Source organism: Cricetulus griseus, chromosome 6 (genome assembly GCF_003668045.3).
Source record: "Cricetulus griseus strain 17A/GY chromosome 6, alternate assembly CriGri-PICRH-1.0, whole genome shotgun sequence".
NCBI classification, from domain to species: Eukaryota; Metazoa; Chordata; class Mammalia; order Rodentia; family Cricetidae; genus Cricetulus; species Cricetulus griseus.
Window position 1 is genome coordinate 90963513 of NC_048599.1, and position 16614 is coordinate 90980126.

Here is a 16614-nt window from a genome sequence, read left to right on the forward strand (position 1 = left end):
ACAGCAAGTTGTTGCACAACTACTGTTATTCAAAAGAATTTGAACAATGGCAGTTGTTGCAAGTATTTAAACAACTACCATCTAAAATGACATAAGACATGGGTACTTGGCATCTTAAAAGTTTTGGTGGGTGATAAACTTGTTCCCATAAAACAATCAGCAGAGTGGAGTGGTACCCACTCTACAATGAGAACCCATAGATGAAGGGAGACTGAGGCTTGGAGTGATCTGGGAAGGTTCAGAACTAGGAAGCATGGGGGCTGGAATGAGAAGATTGAGCATCTGGGAAGGTGGAGAAGATGAAAATGCTAATACCTTGAAGTGAGAGTTAATCACCCTACTAAACATCCACAGGCAGAAGATTCTTTGGGGGCTGGCAATGTAGTTCAGTTCTTCCCTAGCACATACAAAGCCCCAGTGTTGATCCGCAGTACCACATAAACTGTGTTTGGCAAATGCATCTGGGATTCCAGGTGTATTTGGGAGGTAGGGGCAAGAGGATCAGAAATTCAAGATCATTCTTTGCTGCTTAGTGAGTTGCTGACCAGTCTGGATTACATGAGACCCTGTCTTAAAAATAAAACAAAGAAAAAACAAACACAAAAGAGGCATCAGAAAGTCATGGGTCTTTGTCAGGTTAACTCAACTTCTCTGAGCCTCAGTTTCTTCAGCTTCTACAAAAACTGAAAGGATATGTTGATATAGTGAACCCACCTCTGGATGTGGGGAGGCACTTGATATATATTAACTTCCATTTTGCTGCAAGCTAGACTGTGAGCGTATATCGAGTAGTGAGCTGGAGGATGTTGCTTAATCTCCCATCACTGATTGAATGCCACAAGATCCCAGGAAAGGCTGACAAGGGGGTGGAGTCAGGTGGAGTGGGTGTGGACTTCCCCGGAAGGAAAAGGTACCCTGTGATTTGATTTCTTGATTCCTTTCTCTTTCTTTCTCTTCCTTCTCTGCCTGAAATCCTGACTACAAACATAAAGAAATAAACCTAGAAGAACTACAAGACATGTGATGTGTGTTTTACCTGCTCAAACACAACAACAAAAAAAATCATCTTTGGCTGACTTGTGTACAGTGTACAGTCTATACTTGTATTAATGGGGATATGTATGCTACCTTTTAAAATGTATGTATTTTCACAGCAAGGGGACCAGATACTAATGAAAATGGATGGCTCAGGTGATCCAGCATCCAGAACAGCTTCAAGGCTGCTGACTGAGATGATCCAGCTTCACAGAATACTGCAACCAAGACCTTACAATTATTTTGAATTTCTCAAGGTTCCCCCCAAAGATTACCAGCGCCCCCAGATAACAGGAAGCAGTCTAGAGAATGACTCATATACTCATATTCCCAAAAGATGGGCTATAGATACTTACTATCATTTAAGGAGGGTAGGTTACAAGTTGTTATTGGTAATGGTCAGGAAAAAAAACTGAACAAAGGAAATTGGATTCAGGGATCTCTTTCTGAAAAGAATAAGGGGGTATATAGAAATGATAGGATAAAGGAGAAGATTATTGAATCTACTTTTAAGCCAAAAAGCAACTATTAGTCTTAAATATTTCACATTGGTACGGATTTTTTGTATATTGATACAAACTTGAAGTTAGTTTTGTCATACTGTATGTATATTTCTACTCTTGTTTGGAGTAAAATGTAATGTATAGCAAAGAAACTGCCTTGCCTCAGTATACTGTTCAAACTGGACCAGTAGGATACAAAGAAGACAAATGCCAAACTTTGCCAGGACAAGGTAGGACAGTCCTTCAAAATTCCCTGCTTCTCAGAAATGTCTGTCAGATATATCAGGCCTGTAGGCCAAAGTTGGATGCCCCAGTGTTACAGAAGAATCTAGAGTGATTGTCTAGGCAGCCAGATGTCCCTGTTATTAGGTAACATTTCACCCATCTAGGGTCTTCATTGGAGTTAGGGACTAAATAATTTGACTTAAAGTTTTCCTTAGTTAGGGGCCAGGTGGTAGTGGCACACACCTTTAATCCCAGCACTCAGGAGACAGAGGCAGGTGGATCTCTGTGAGTTCCAGGCTCATCTGGTTTACAGAGCAAGCTCCAGGACAGACTCTAAAGCTACAGAGAAACTCCATCTTGAAAAACAAAAACAAAACAAATTTTTTTCCCTTAGGATAAAAAGTGAATTGGGTACATAACTTTAGACTCACCAAGATAGGATAAACAATATTTTCTCTAAAATTTCCAAATACAAATGGACTGGATAATGTAATTCTTACTTAATAACTGTTTTGTTGTACATAATTTTACTATGTTAAAGTTAAATCCTTCTTTTTTAATTAGACAAAAGGGGGAAATTCTGTGGAATAATCCTCTTGTACACTGTAAAGATTTGTCACTGGAATTGGTTTAATAAAAAGCTGACTGGCCAGTAGCCAGGCAGGAAGTATAGGTGGGACAACTAAGGATGCTGGGATGAAAAAGGGTGGAGTCGGGCGGGAGTCTAGAGCAGATGAAGAGAGAAGGAAGATGGGCATGCTGTACTGAGAAAAGGTACCAACCAAGCAGAGTGACAAAGCATAGATAAGAAATATGGGTTAATTTAAATGTAAGAGTTAGCTAATAACAGGCCTGAGCACTCATAATTAATAAATATAAAGTGTCTGTGTCAGTTATTTGGTAACTGGCAGGCAGGAAAGAAATGTCCATCTACACCAGCCCTACTCTACTGGTGTTTGGAGTCACTTTCTTAGTATGTCAGTTTAGTTGAGTTTATCATTGGCATCTCAGTGTGGCTTTGTTTACCCTGGAGTTTATAGGGAAATTATACGTTCAGTGACAATGACAAGGTTAGGGACTGGGCAGATTCTATCACTCAAAAATGTGCAAGCACAGTCTAGCAGTGCTTTCTGGAAGTTGTCATGTTTTTCAGGAAGTTACACACAATATGCAATATTGTCTTAATTGGGGTTTCTATTGCTGTGAAGAGACACCATGACCATGGCAGCTCTTATAAGGAAAACATTTAATTGGGGTGGCTTGCTTACAGTTTCAAGGTTCATTCTATTATCATCATGGTGGGGAGCATGGTGGTGTGCAGGCAGACATGGGGCTGGCTACATCTTGATCAGAAGGCAACAGGAAGTGGACTGTGACACTGAGTGAAGCTTAAGCAAAATAGACTCCAAAGCCTGCCCCACAGTGACACATTTCCTTCAACAAGGCCACACCTCCCAATGGTGTCATTCCCTATGAGCATATGGGGACCAATTGCATTCAAACTACCACAAATATTTTCTTGGTATTAAAAAAGACTCACTTATTAATCTAGTTTTAGGGGGCTGGAGAGATGGCTCAGAGGTTTAGAGAACTGGCTGGTCTTCCAGAGGAACTGGGTTCAACTCCCAGCATTCATATGGTAGCTCATAACTGCCTGCAACTACAGTTTCAGGGGATCTGACACTTTCACATATGGAATAAAAATAAGTAAATTATATATAAAAAGATGTATTTATTTTATGTGCTTAAGTGTTTTGCCTGCAGATATGTGTGCACCATATAAGTGCCTAGCACCTGTGGAGGTCAGAGGAGGAAGTTGGATCCATTGACACTGGAGTTACAGATGGTGTGTGACTGGAACCTGTGGGAATAAGGATTCTGAATGGTGAGTTGTCAAGTGGGAGGACCCGGGATGAGGACCAAAGAAGATTCCTTTGAGGCACAGGCTCTACCCTCCCCACAAGTCTGCCCTTGGACAAGAACACAGAGCTAACATCCCCTTTGTTGGTTCATCAGGCTTTCTGAGAAAGCCTTGGATCAATGTAGTCCTCAACAGTTGTGAGTGTCATGTAGGTGCTAGGAATTTAACCCTGGTTCTCTACAAGAGCAGCATGCACTCTTACCCACTGAGCCATCTCTTCTGCACACCTGATAGAAACTTCTGATATTGCTAGTTGTTGCTATTCTTGTTCTTCTGATCAAACACCTGGAAAAAAGCAAAAATAGTTATTTAAGGGAGGAAGAACTTATTTTGGGCTGTGGTTTGAAATGATAAGGGCCACTGTGGAGGGAGGGAGCGGCTCACATCTGTGCAGGCCAAGAAGCTCTACTCAGTTGGCTTTCTACTTTCTGCCTTTTTATTCTGTCAAAGATGCTATCCCATGGAATGTTGTTGCCACACACACTTAGGGTAGGTCTTCTCTCTTCATCTAACCCTCTCTAGAAATACTCTTATACATACATATAAAGGTGTACTTAACTAATGGTGTATTGTGGGAAACTGTGTTTGGGGGACTGCAGTCAGGAGCAAGATGACTTGCCTGGTTTGTACCTGCAAGGGGGAGTGTGGATTGGGAAAGGCTAGGTAAAGACTTTAAGACAGAGACACAGGATAGAGTCAGGAGGGCAATTCAGTGACTACTGAATGCCCGAGTTTATTCTTCAGCATTCTTAAATACCTTAATCAAAAAGGGGAACATGGTATCATGGTATCTATCATGTATGTGGAACAGACTTTCTTCCTCAATTCTCCAAGGATTTGGTAACCACACCTCATACCAAATATGTTTGTTTTGTTTTGTTTGTTTTTACTTTTTTCGAGACAGGGTTTCTCTGTGTAGCTTTGGAGCCTATCCTGGTACTCGCTCTGGAGACCAGGCTGGCCTCGAACTCACAGAGATCCACCTGCCTCTGCCTCCCAAGTGCTGGGATTAAAGGTGTGCACCAACAACACCTGGCCCCAAATCTGTTGTTATTTAGATTAGACACCCAAGGCCAAGATCAAACAGCCTACTGTAACCACACCTTAGACCTTTAGGTCTTAAGACTTACAAGGATAGTTTTGAACTCTCTGACCTAGAGCCAAGATGAAGTGGAGCAATCTTTATGGGCCCTGACAGTCTATACATTAAAAAATATATTCAAGTTGTTGATGACAGTATTGGAGCTTTGAATGGATTCTATAATGTCTGACTCCTAGAATCTGTAAAGTTGGGTTGAAAATCTTTACAAGAAATCTTGGTTGAGCTGGGTGGTGGTAGTGCACGCCTTTAATCTCAGGGAGGCAGAGGCAGGCAGATCTCTGTGAGTTTGAGCCAGCCTGGTCTACAAATTGAGGTCCTGGACAGGCTTCAAAGCAATACAGAGAAACCCTGTCTAGAAAAAAACAAATAAACAAAGAAAAAACAAACAAAAAAAGAAATCTTGGTTGAGCCATTTGAGATGTCACACTTAGAATATACATATTAGTCTAGTGCCTGGTATCTAGTGAGATCCCAATAGGTAACATCTCGTATAGACTGTGGATTGCAGCTAAAATTCACCAAAATTGCAGGATATAGCTTTGTTCTTTGAAACAAAGATAAAAGAAAGTAATTGGTTTGAATAGTATATATTTTTGTTGGGTTACTAGGGGCCAGTATCTCCAGGGAGAATTTGAGCAGCCACTGGAGATAAACGGTTGTAGAAATGGCAAGAAGGGAAAAAAGACAAGTCTGAGCAACAACTGGAACATTCCATATCCTTCAGATTCATAGGGGCCAAAGGGTAGAGGGAGCCTCAAGGGAATGCTGTCCACACAAAGCAGTGCTGAATGCCAGGATGTCTCAGTCGTCCAGTAGCAAGTGATTTTGTCTACCAGTCTCTACCTCTTAATGAGCCAGTCTCAGGCACACCTCTTCTCCATGATGCTTGCAGTCTGTCACCTCTGCCTTCCACTTACATCTACCTTTCACTCACTCAAGCCTCCATATCCTCCCTCATCCCTCTTCCAGCTGCCTGACTACTGACCTTTTTGCTAATGATGGTGAGAGTGTGGGAAGTACAAGCCTTTGAGGACTGATGGATTCCTATCATATTCTGCCTCAGTCATAAAGAGCCTCCACCCTCCAAGACTGAAGATGCTGAGTATGACAGCGTTTAGAAACTTTTCATTGTCTCTCACTGTGTTTGAAATCCTTCAGCCAATCTCCACAGGCTGGGCATGGACTGTCCCTGATCTCCAGCCAGCCAGACTCGTGCATGGGAAGACTTATTTTGGTTCCTGCTTTTGTTTCTCAAACCCACAATGCTTTTTTGTTTTGTTTTTTACAATCACAGTTTATTATTACCAGATTTAAATTTTTAACTAAAATTCCCCTCCTTTAGTCTACCCCAACTGAAAGGGTTATTTCTATCTTCTAAAATGCTGCAACACTTATCTTAGGTATGCCACTTAATTCTTGGTTATAAACACACTTTGAAAACAATCAATCAAATGGCAGTTACAAGGTTAGAGGTTCGGTAGGTTTTTGGAAATACTGCCCAACAGCATCCAAAGTATTGCCTAGCACAGTAATTTTCAAAAGTTGGTCATGATTTTTGCCAAGTTTACATGATATTAGTATTATTTAATGTTAAGAACTCATTTAAGAACTCATTTAAGGGCTGGAGAGATGGCTCAGAGGTTAAGAGCACTGACTGCTCTTCCTGAGTTCAATTCCCAACAACCACATGGTGGCTCACAACCATCTGTAATGAGATCTGGTGCCCTCTTCTGGCTTGCTGTGCAGGCACACGTGCAGACAGAACACTGTATATATAATAAACAAATAAAATAAAAAAAAAAAAGAACTCATTTAAGGCTGGGCACATGCCTTTAATCCCAGTAGAGGCAGGTATATCTCTGTGAGTTCAAGGCCAGCCTAGTCCACATAGTCAGTTCCAGGAAAGCAAGGACTCTGTAGGGGGACCTTGTCTCAAAACAAACAAACAAAAACAAACAACCAAACAAAAAAAAGTCATTCATTTAAAGGTAAAATAAATCTAGTTTCACCTTATGAAGCACTAGCCCTAAAAGTCAGCACAAGAGCCACATTTTCAATGCATGCTGAAAGAAACCTGTAACTATCAAAATGAACTTGACTCCTTGGGATCCTCCTAGGATCCTGTTGTTGATCTTGTTAGTGATGAACCAAACTGTACCAGAGTGTTTTCCTGGTCTGGTTTTTTTTTGGGGGGGGGGGGTTTCCGATACAGGATTTCTCTGTGCAGGCTGTCCTAGAACTAGCTCTTATAGACCAGGCTGATCTCAAACTCACAAAGATCCAACTGCCTCTGCCTCCCGAGTGCTGGGATTAAAGGCATGCGCCACCACTGCCCAGTTTCGTGGTCTGTATTTGACTTATTTCCAAACATATAGCAGGAAGTTCAGTGATCTTAAAATATATTTATTGATTGAATAATAGAAGGAAATGGCTTTGGGGGAAATGGAAGGATCCAAAAAGAAACTGAAAATTGCCCAAAGGTATTCCAGGGAGGACCCAAGCACACAAAGACTCTAACGAGCTGTTACCTTGTCTGCATTGGGCACAGAAGGGTGATTGAGAATCTGAGACGGGAAGAATGCCCAAATGCGTTTGAACAGTATAGAAGATGACCTCAAGCATGAACTAGTGTGAAAAAGCCTGAAACCCAAGTTTCAGGGATTTCAAGTTCAATTGAATTGAATTAAGCTTTCCTGGGCTTGGAAAAGATATTGAAAGTCACCCCCAGAGGGCATTTTTTTTTCTGGGTCTGGGCATAGTGATTCATATAATCCCAGAATTTGGAAGGCTAAGGCAGGAGGGTTCCGACTTTGAGGTCAGCCTGGCTATGTAATGAGACCCTTTCTCAAACAACTGCCACTACCACCAAATTAAAATAAAAACAAACAAAGATTTCTTCCTGGATGCCTGTGGTACCGGCCACTAGGTAGGAAAGAATTCAGCTGGAAAAATTTCCCTTTAGGAGCTAAAAAATTTGTAGCCTAGTATATGTGTAGCATTATGTAAGATGCCAGAGAGACACAGGCAATGTACAATTCTCCATCTCTGGATTTTAGGAAATTGTGGGGAGTCCCCAGCAACCTTGTTGTACAAGGGATATATCTGTTTTTCTACTATCATCTTTTCACTATGGGCAATATCTGTTTATAATTTTATTTTCCTTTTATCCCCCTCTATTCCATGTCACGGCTATGATTTAGATTTTCTAAGAGTGTTCCACTTCTGAGGCTAATTTCTTGAAAATACTGATGGCAAAGGAAATTATTGCTGTGTGTACCAAAAATGGATGTGAAACCTAGAAGAAACCTCCAAGACTGTCTCCAGTTCTGCTGTGTCAAAAAACTACAGCAGGGAAGAAGTGTCTCACTCATGATCAAATGGAGTGAGAGCATAGCAGTGACTAATTTCTCAACTCCAGGAGCTGTTCCCAATGACCCACAACCAAATATGTAAACTAAAAGAACTGTAATAATTTGGGCTGGTGTGGATGCAATTTACATACCGTTTGCATACACCCACACTACCCGACCCCCAGCAGTGTCTTCACAGTTTTTTCTCCAATGAGAATGTACCATTGCTCCTCCTGTTGTCATTTTTAGTTTTCCATTTCTCTCTCTCTTTCCACCCACTCACAGTCCTTGGCCCAGATCTTCTGCAGCATGAAAGGGGGAGAAGTATTCTCAGAATGTTAAAATTAAGCTTCAGACAACTGTGTCTCTGACCATATGCTTCCTGCTAACCCTGTCACTCCGCAAAGACAGGGCCTCTTTGCTTCTGTATGGCAGGCATCTTGTGGCTAGAAAAGGAGGCTGCCCAACAGGAAAACAAGGCTCTGGTTAGAGAGGCAGATGGGGACAGGCAGCACTACCATCAACTTGGGACAAATAGTGTTAATGCAAGACTGTATTTCTTGAGGACAGGGGCTTTCTTTTACACCACACTATTTCTAGAACATGAGGTATGTAGCAGGTTTTCCAAGCCTTCTTGCTTAATGCATGAATGTATGCAGTTACAAGGAAGCTTTATCTTCACAGAAGCAGATCAAATCAAACCCTCCTGGTCTGCTGAACACGAATCATCTCCAGGGAAAACCTTGGTATTCCACACACTTGCACACTTGCACCATTCTCACAGTTCACCACCACAGCTGAGTAGGTATTCAATGGGAAGCTGCTGAGTGGTGCCTGGATGCTATACAAGTAGAATGAGTTGCTAGTTTGGACACATTAATGACTCTCTCTCCCTTCCTCTCTCCATTTCCCCCTTTCTCCTTCCTTCTCCCCCTCCCTCCCTCCTTGTTTATTTGTTTTGTTTTTTTTGTTTTTTGTGGGAACAGACTCTTGATATCTATCTCATATTAGTCTCAACCTCTGGAGTGCTAACATTAGAAGCATGTGCACCATGTCCACATTGAATGGATTATTTCTTGTTTTTCATTTTTATTTTGTGACAGGGTTTTTTTTGGGGAGGGTTGAGACAGGGTTTCTCTGTGGCTTTGGAGGCTGTACTGGAACTAGCTCTCATAGAACAGGTGGGTCTCGATCTCACAGAGATCTGCCTGCCTCTGCCTCCCAAGTGCTGGGATTAAAGCTGTGCGCCACCACCGGCCGGCTTGAGACAGGGTTTTGCAATGTAGCTTTGGCTGAAACTCACTATGTAGACCAGGGTAGCCTCAAACTCACAGAGAACTGGAGTGTGCAACCACACCTGGCTTGAATGAGTGGTTTCTTAAACTAACATTTCTTTTTGTTTGTTTGTTTGTTTGTTTTTTCGAGACAGGGTTTCTCTGTATTGCTTTGGAGCCTGTCCTGGAACTTGCTCTGTAGACCAGGCTAGCTTGGAACTCACAAAGATTTGCCTGCCTCTGCCTCCTGACAGCTGGGATTAAAGACATGCACCACCAACACCTGACTTAAATGAACATTTCTAACCCTAAGAAATAGTCTCTCTCTCTCTCTCTCTTACACACACACACACACACACACACACACACACACACAAAGTTGTGTGTGTGTTTGTGTGTTTGTTTTGAGACAGGGTCTCATGTAGCCCAGGTTGTCCAGGAACTCACTGTATATCTGAGGCTGGTCTTGAACACTTGATCCTCCTACTTTTACCTCCCATATGCTGGGATTACAGGCATGTGCCACCAGGGTCATCTTAAATATATTTTAAATAAAAACCTTTGGATGTAAAAGTCAGGAATCAAATTGAAATCAGCTTAAACAGAAGAGAATTTATCATAAGGTTTCAGAGAGAACTCCTGGGTCTGGTGATGATTTTAAACCATGGCCACAAATTCTTTCATACTCTTAGTCTCAAGAGATGGATCTTCAGTCTCTTTCCTTGAGGATGGGTGAATTAATGACTTACATAATATGCAGGAGAGTGATGCTGTGCTACTCTGGGGGCTTGACTAGTTTGCTATGGCTCTTGTCAAGCTTCTACCCAGGCAGCTTAGTCAGTAGATGCTGTTCTCCAATGCTGGAGATGGAGATGTGAGGCCAAGGGTCTGCGGGCTTGGTATCTTCTGAGGACTGTGAAAGAGGATCCATACTGTGCCTCTTCCTAGGCTTTGCCTTTTTCTGGACATCTGTGGATCTTCTTTGAAGAGCATCTCTCAGAGCTCTGCCTTCATCTTAGTGCAGTGTCCTCTGTATATCTGTCTTTGTGTCCCGATTCCCCTTTGTAGGAGGATACACATCCAAGATTAGAATCAACCTTAGTCCTAGCAAACTTTCGCACCAGGCTGTGTTCTTTACACAGCCTGAAGCAATTGGGAGGGAACTCATTGACGGACTTGGAATAGAGACTTGATAATGAATTAACCAATTCATTCTTTTTTGAGACTAGGTTTTCCCGGGGGGGGGGGGCGGGGAAGGGAGGGTCTTGAACTCCTGGATTCCAGTGTTCCTCCTGCCTCAGTCTCCTAAGTGCTGGGACTACAAAAGCACACTACTCTACCTGTCTGGAAGCAGGGCATTTGGGTCATCAGATCTATGTTAGATCTATGTTACATCAGACTGATGATTTCAGTCAGTAGGAGATGTATGTAGCAGAAATAAAGACTCATTCCAGCCTCATACTCAGAAGTATAGGAAAATGTAATTTTTCTCAAGACAGGGTTTCTCTGTGTAGCCCTGGCTGTCCTGAAACTTGCTCTGTGGACCAGGCTGGCCTCAAACTTACAGAGATCCACCTGCCTCTGCCTCCTGAGTGCTGGGACTAAATGTGTGCACCACCACCACCTGGCCAAGAAAATATTTAGAAAAACATGACTGATTCCAAAGCTAAATAAAGAAAACTCCAAGATCTAGATCAGAAGAAAGCCCTAAAATCTGTCACAGGGAGGGGCCTGGGGCTGTATTTGTGTCTTCATGGTCAGGTTTTAAAAGCTACTCAGGGAGGTGAGACAGCTGCACTACAGGAATGGGTACAGGCAGAAGCGCAGCCTACTTCCTGGGCCATAGATTTGTCTGTCCGTGCAGTTCTCCATGGACATAAAGCTCTCCTGAAGAGCTGCAGAGACCGGCCATGGCGGTCAGCCATTTACCCATTCTTTCCCAAACTCAAACGTGGAGGTCTTTCAAAGAGTTCCTTCTGCCCCAGGTATAGGCTGTATTTGCCACTACAAACAAAGTCATACACATATTTATTGGGCTGTTACTGTGTGCCAGGTACCATGGACTAGTTGTGAGTGAGTGCATGTGTGTGTGTGTGTGTGTGTGTGTGTGTGTGTGTGTGTGTGTGCGCGCTCTCGTGTGTGCATGGGGATTCAGAGGGCAAAGGACAACCTCAGGTGTCATTTTTAGGTCACTGTCCACATTTTTTTTGAGACAGTTTCTCATTGTCCTTGAATTTGTAGTCTACAGTGGTTGGCCAACAGTTCCTGTCTCCTCCACCTACCCAGCTTTGAGATTACAAGTGTGCTAATGCCCAGATTTTGTGCACAGATTCTGGGGATCAGACCCAATTCCCTGTGCTTGAGAGGCCTTGCCTCAGAAAGGAAAAAAAAAAAGGGTGTTTAGCTCAACTCAGCTGAGCATCTTAGTTGTCTATCAAAAGCAGAGATCAGTGAAAGGTTGGGGATTTGATTGTGTACAAAAAAAAGGCAGGGACCACAGGGCTCAAGGATCTGCAGCCTCTTGTTAGGTAAGCACTTAGCAAGGTTAGCTTCAGGGAATGCAGAAGGGTGTGAATGACTCCCAGGAGACAGGTGTCAATGTGGGCAGGGCTAGCGGCTTTCTTCCTGAGGATATGAAGCTGACTCCTTGAAAAGGAACAGACCACCTACCTGCACATGGCTGTGTTTGTCTGCCTCGTAGAGGCACTTTGAATGGCACAGAAGCCTCTTGAAATGAATTGTTCTCTGAGTTATAAATACAGTCAGCTTTCTGTATCCATGGATTTTACAGTTGTAGATTTAACCAACGGTGACTGGGAAATATTAGGAAGAAAAATTGCCTTTGTTCCGAGCATGTTCACAGACGCTTTCCCTTGTCATTATTCCTTAAGCTGTAGAATAACGATAACTCTTCACATGGGCATTTGCATTGCATTAGGCATCATTTAGTAATCTGGAGAGGATGTACTCAGAGGGTGTGGGTAGGTTATATGCAAATACTAAGCCATTTTATATAACGGTCTTAAATGCAGATTTTGTTATTTGTGTGGGCCCTGGAACCAATACTCTGGAATACTAAGGGACAGACAGGATGCAGTTGACAATGTAGCTTCACTGTGTAATTTAGCTCTGGAAGCCCCTAGTGTTGAGTGAGGGGCAGGGGTGACCTTCAGTCTGTGAGGAGATTTTCTTTCTTATATTGTCCATTTTTATTAGTTACTGACTCTATGAGGCTACGGGGCATAGGAAGTGTGTCTAGTCTAAATTGTGATAAATTGTAAATAAAAGATACACTAGAGAAATTGAAGACTTAGTACTGATTTAAAAAAAGAAGAAAGAAAAGAGAATGCAACAATTTAAGAAATGGAGGCCATGAACTTTAGAGAGAGCTAAGGGGATTGAAATGGAGGGGTTGAAGGAAGGACAAGGAAGGGGAAATGATGTAATTATACTATAATCCCAAAAACTAAGTATATATATATACACATATACATATGTAGCAAATTTAAATTATTGATTATACGCTATAATGGTTAACCTCGACTGCCAACTTGACAGGATTTAGAATCACCATAGAAACATGCCTCTGGATGTTTCCAGAAAGACTTAACTGAGGTGAGACATCCTATGCTGAATGTGGGTGGTGACCTCGTGGCCCAGGACCCTGGACTGAAGAAAGAGGCACAGCTCCTCAAATGAATTCCACCCTCTTCCTCCTTCCCCCCGCCCCCCCCCTTTTTTTTCCTTTTCTTTCACAAGATCTTCTGTAGCATAGGTTGGCCTTCAGTGCCTGAGTGTTTTGCTTCTGGCTCCAGAGTGCTGAGATCACATGTACATGTGCTACTGTGTTTGGCTCCTTTTTAATTTTCAAAAATGTAACCACTAGGTGAAACGTTCAGGCATTATGCTGGCCTGCCCCTGTTACCTGGTGGAATCCACTCAGGCAGAACCCTGGTCAGCCCAGGGTTCCATGGGAACTGAGTCTGCACGCAGGTGCAAAGGACCCTTTAAAAGACAGACCCCTGCCCATTTATGCTCTCTCTACTCTCTACTCTTCTCTCTGCTTCTGCTCTTCTCTTCTCTCTGTCTCTTCTCTCTATATATATGGCGACTGGCCATGGTGGTCAGCCATTTACCCTGTTCCTCTTCTTAGTCTCTTTACTCTGCTGGGCCTTATAATAAACTGGTTAATATGTCTCATCTTGTGCTCTTCTTTTTCTTCTTCATTTCTAAAAATTTAAGCAAAAATTTAACACTAGGGTCTAGAAATGCAGCTTAGTAGGCAAAATGCTTTCCTGGTATTCATGAAGACCTGGGTTGGGTCCCCAGAACCACATAAACTAGATGGGGGCGGGGGGGGGGGTCCCGGTCCCTGCATGTATTCCCTGCTCCCTGCAGGGAGAGTCAAGAGGATCAGAAGCTCACTTGGTTTTTTGTTTTGTTTTGTTTTGTTTTTGTTTTTTAAGACAGCGTTTCTCTGCATAGCCCTAGCTGACCTGGAACCAGTTTTGTAGACCAGGCTGGTCTTGAACTTACAGATTCTCCTGCCTCTGCCTCCCGAGTGCTGGGATTAAAGGTGTGCTCCACCGCCACCCCGAGAAGACCAAAAGTTTAAAGTCATCTTCTGCTAGATAGCAAGCTTGAGTCCAGCCTGAGATATGAGACTGTTAAAAACAAAAGGGAGGTACTATAAAAAGAAGTGGTCTGTGTAAGGATTCAGGCGTTATGCTGGCCTGCCCCTGTCACCTGGCAGAATGCACTCAGGCAATAGTCTGTAGGCAGATGCAAAGGACCCCTTTAAAAGAAAGATCCTTGACCACTTATGCTGTCTTTCCAGCTGATCCCCGGGGGCAGACAGGACTTTTCCTGTCTCCCTCTTTTCTTCTGTCCTCTCTTTGTGTGTCTTTATCTCTCTCTCTTTCCCCCTTCCCTCACTTTCTAATAAAACTTCTCACTAAAGCTCTGTCTGCCTGGCATTTTTGTCCCCCCCTCGGTCACCCTCGCCTGCCAAGGAATCCACCAAAGTCCCCCCACACGCTTTTTGGTAACTGTCTGTGCTAGAGACATCTTTAGTTATCACAACTGGGTGGGGGTTCCACTGGAATCTTGAGTAGAGCCTTGTGTGCTGCCCAGAATCCTGCAGTATACATGAAGCCTTCCATAGCGTGGATGTACTCAATCCTAAATACCAGTGTGTCAAGGTTGAGAGATGCTAGCCCACGCCTAGAAAGGACCTTGGACTTTGGATATCCCTGATTAGAGGTCAGAAGGGAGGATCAGGATGCTGACAGTGTGGGACACCGGTTCCCCTCTTCTATCCATGCTTTGTCATCAGTGACTCATGGCCCTTCCCCTACACACCTGTTTTGAGTCTGTTTGAATGGTTCACAGTGGAGACGATGAAAGCCTAGCTGTGAGTCACATGCTTGTTGCCTGGGGTGTGGCCCTGTCCCAGCTGGAAATAGACTGTCTGGGGGAAGAGTCTTTGTCTTCCACCTTTACCTTGAACATCTATTTTGTTCTGATTCTTTTGTTTTGTTTTGTTTTGTTTTTCAAGACAAGGTTTCTCTGTATTGCTTTGGAGGCTGTCCTGGAACTCGCTTTTTAGACCAGGCTGGCCTCGAACTCACAGAGATCCACCTGCCTCTGCCTCCCGAGTGCTGGGATTAAAGGCATATACCACCCAAAACCCGGCTTTGTTCTGGTTCTTGCTCTTTCTGAAACTTTCTTGCGTTCTCCTGGAGCTCACCCACCCTGTCAGAATGACTCCTTGAAGGAGGCAGCGGGTGGAAGCTGGTAGGCTTTTCCCAGAGGGAATAAAAGCTAAGTCCTTACTTCTGAATTCCGTGTAAAAATCCAGGTCAGCAGTGAGCAGCACAACTGATGTCTGTGCAGATCTGTTCGTTGAGTTCCCAAATGGATTTCTCTAAGTGCTAATTATAAACACCATCTCTGCAAGGCAAACTCCCCACAGAATCCCTGCACTGGAACCCACTATGAATGGGCTTTAAGAAGGGCTTACTGGTGGCAGAGGCTTTAAAAAGCAGATAGCCAAGGCTCAGAGGATGGCCAGGGATCTCCAGAGCAGGAGAAAGAGCCCATGCCCACAATCCCATGGCCTTCGTCCATATCCTGATGTCTTCTAGTACAGCTGCTCATCTCTGTGACTTCCATAAAAGGAAGGCAACAATAAAATGTACAACAGGGGATATTCAGAACTGCTGTCAACTCCCTCAGAGGGGATGTGGTTGTATGGAGCTAGTTCCAAGGACTGGTGGGTATGAGAGTGTGGGTGTGTTCAGATGGCTGGCTCCATGGACAAAAGGCTCTTGAGTACAACAGTGATGATTAGGTATGGGAGACATTTTCAGTCCTGTAACTTTGTGGCGGTTTATTGGGCTTTATCTAGAGGCAGCCTCCTTGCTCCCAAGAGAGAGATTCCAACCCATTATTTGGATGGTTGCTTTGTTCTTGTGCTGGGGACCAAATCTAGGTAGGGCCTTTCCTCCCTGGGCAAACCTACCACACTGAGCTAACCCCAGGCTTCACTATTTGGCTGTAATTTGCCTAGCATCTATTCTGTGACAAAGTCTGCACTAGGCACTTTGCTATATTATCTCATTTAAGCCAAACGCCATGCACTAATCTCAGTTTTCCATGCTGGGGCCAGGGGTGGAGAGACAAAGATAGATAAGAGAAGACACAAGCACACACTTAAGGCACCCCCTGCTGGTGTGGAAAGAAAACATAACACTGGTGCTGTGTGGCTGGGGCTGGTGGTATGTGGAGTGAGGAATTAGCCTGCTTAGCCTCCTGGTCTAAACTCTAGTGGCAGATGAGGTGACTCCGTGGTGACTCAAGCTCTTTGTCCATGGTGACTCAAGCACTTTATGGTGCCCACAGAGGCAACTGGATTCCACGACCTTGAGCCAGGGAGCACATGGAAGACCACCCAAATCTACCAGAAGTTTGGTTAAAACCAAAATGCTGGCAGCCAGGAGCAGCCAGGGATGTTGCCACCCTAACTCAGGAAAGAGAGTTACCAGCTGCTGGCTTTAGAGAACGAACTTTTTTCTCCTGCTGCACCCTTAGATCCAAAACTTTTCTAGACTCTGTTGGGCTTCCTGATTACAAGTGAGAAAAAAAAATCTCTGATTTCTGATCGTTTTTCTTCCCTCCCTCCCTCCCTCCCTCCCTCCTCCTC